This window comes from Conger conger, chromosome 2, assembly GCF_963514075.1.
Source record: "Conger conger chromosome 2, fConCon1.1, whole genome shotgun sequence".
Classification (NCBI taxonomy): Eukaryota; Metazoa; Chordata; class Actinopteri; order Anguilliformes; family Congridae; genus Conger; species Conger conger.
In genome coordinates, this window is record NC_083761.1 from 76533241 (window position 1) to 76536367 (window position 3127).

Below are 3127 nucleotides of genomic sequence, written 5' to 3' on the forward strand. Positions count from 1 at the left end.
CTTTCAGGATTCCAGGGGGAAGCCCGACTGGCCTGGTCCACTCTGTGGGGGTGGTTTGGGAGGTACCAAGTGCGAGAAAACCAGGGGGTGGTGAGAGGGAGAGAAGAAGACCAAAAACCTCTCCAGTCACATTAGTTTTCTCTTCCTTTTTTTATTAATTATTTTTTTAAACGCCATGAAAGTTTAAGATGTAGTGACTAAAGACCATTGTACCCATTAAAACAAGCAAATAACCTTTTCCCTCCCCACCCCACCCCAAAAAATAAAATATAAAAAATAAAAAAACACCTAAATAAAAAGAAAAAGCACACAAAACACTTCAGATTTTCTAGTAAGAAACACTACATCGTTTCACAGAGAGGTAGAGAGAAGGGATGGGGGCAGGGAGTAGAGAGAGCAGGTGGGGGGAGGAAGACAAACACTTGACACAAAAATAAAATATTGAAATACTGCCTCATACAATAAAAATCACCCCCCGCCCCCCCCCCGCCAAAATCCTTCATGACTGCTTTGGTATGTCCCAGTTCTGCAGAAGTTGTATCTGCCCAATGAAAAAACACTGTCTGTCTTCCTTGTCTTCCACTGTCCAATCAGCACTGTACCACAAACAGGAGTAGAAATGCTTGGTGGACTGTACCATTATTGTTGTAGAATGGGGGGAGGGGGGTGGAGCACAGAACTTCATACAGTCATGGAGGATTAAATGAAAAGCTACCCTAAAAGCACTCTTAACAATGACAGATGAGCAAAAAAAAAAAGTGATTTTATTTCCTCACATTTTTGTGAAACGGTGAGAGACATTTTCCTTTCCTGTTGGGGGGGGGGGGGGGGGGGGGAGAATCAGGGACTGCAGGGGGGTGGGGGGTGGGTTGAGGAGGTTCGTCCCAATCCTCAAAAACATATCCTCCTTTTCACCACTAACACCCCATCCCCCATCCAGAGGTATTGGGGGGAGGACTCCAGTGGAGGAAAGGAAGACACGCTGTTTTAGTATTGGGACACACCCCTCGCATGGATCTGCGCAAGGTGAGGTCATACATCCCCATATCTTTCCTGTGACCTTTGACCCAGACACACACCTGCCACCTGTTCAGACAGGTGCACACTACTCTTAACAGAGGGGAAGACAAAGTGTCCTCTTTAGCCCAATTTATACCGCTTTTAGCCACACTCCGTCATGGCCCATGTTTCTATGCAAACTTATTAGCGTGTGAAAGACTGACTCAAAACTGCAGGACCTGTTCTAATAACCTCAACTTTCAACCCCAGAAATTAACGGCCATTGCAGAAGAACAAGACCGGTGTGGAGTGTTTCTACAGGGACATAGTGTTTCTGCAGGTGCAGAGTATATCCACAGGTGCGTTCCCTGACTAGCTTTGTCCTGCCCTTCTCATTCTAACATTGGCAAAAACTCTGCAGCAGTGTGGTGACTGTGGTTAGGCTGAATATAAGGCCCCTGTCCAGCTTCAATAAGCCACGGTGTGTGTGTGTGTGTGTGTGTGTGTTAGTGTGTGTGTGTGTGTGTGTGTGAGTGTGTGTGTGAGAGTGTGTGTGAGAGTGTGTGTGTGTGTGTGTGTGAGTGTGTGTGTGTGTGAGTGTGTGTGTGTGTGAGAGTGTGTGTGTGAGTGTGAGAGTGTGTGTGTGAGTGTGTGTGTGTCTGTGTGTGTGAGTGTGAGTGTGAGTGTGTGTGTGTGTGTGAGTGTGAGTGTGAGTGTGAGTGTGTGTGAGTGTGTGTGTGTGAGTGTGAGTAATGCCAGAGCACAGACAGACACACTGGGGGCTTGTGTCAGAACAGTACAGGGGTTCTTTCACATACTGACACCCCCCCATCCTCCCCCCAGTCAAACCCACACCACCCTCCGACCCTGGGGTCCAAAACGTCTCCTGTTGGGCACCATAACAACGTCAATTATAAGTACCGCCTCCTGTCTCCCTACACCACCTGGAGAACCACACCTTTATCTGACGTATGGACCTCACCTGGAGAACCACACCTTTATCTGACCTATGGATCCCCACACCTGGAGAAACACACCTGTATCTGCCCTATGCATCCCCACACCTGGAGAACCACACCTGTATCTGACCTATGCATCCCCACACCTGGAGAACCACACCTGTATCTGACCTATGCATCCCCACACCTGGAGAACCACACCTGTATCTGACCTATGGATCCCCACACCTGGAGAACCACACCTGTATCTGACCTATGGACCTTACCTGGAGTGTAATGCGGACCTGTATCTGAACTATGGGACTTTCTGGAGATAAAAAGATCTTTCAAGGCACACTGAAGATCCAAAAAACAAAAACAAAAAAAAAGATGACATCAAAGAAAGAGAAAACCCATGGTGAGAGATAGTGAGTACCCCCTCCCCCACGCACACACACACACACACGCGCACACACACACGCACACACACACGCGTACACACAGACACGCGCACACACACAGACACGCGCACACACACAGACACGCGCGCACACACACACGCGCACACACACACACGCGCACACACACACGCGCACACACAGACACGCGCACACACAGACACGCGCACACACAGACACGCGCACACACACACACACACCACCCCACCATCTCCGCCTCCTTCCCCACCTTAAGTCTACGTACCATCGTCATTATTATTGTATTTCATTATTCATTACAACTATGAGTAAAAAAAAAAAAAAGAAAAAGAAAAAAAATCACAATTACATTACTGATAATACTATTTTTGGTTTGTAACGATGCAGACAGCAGTCTCAGTAGTCGTTCACACCAGTGGTGTTTGCGTGTGCAGGTTTAGGATACTGAGGGCAGGGCTATTGTGGCAGAATATGTCTCACTGAGCAATGCTGCTGCCCCCTAGGGGTGGGAGTACACAGTGAAGAGAACCACAGCCTGGTACGAAGTATTAAAAATGCTCAAATCTGGGTATGACCCCACTTTCAATGACACAGGAATTAGTGTGAGTACTGAAGAATAATGCGTTCATCCATTTTTGGTCTTTTGTCATTTAGAAGTTTTCCACGGTATACATTATTTTCCTCTATGTAATGTTTACAAATCAAGAAATACAATCAATTGCTAGAACACCTCAAAAGGACTACATGCATGGA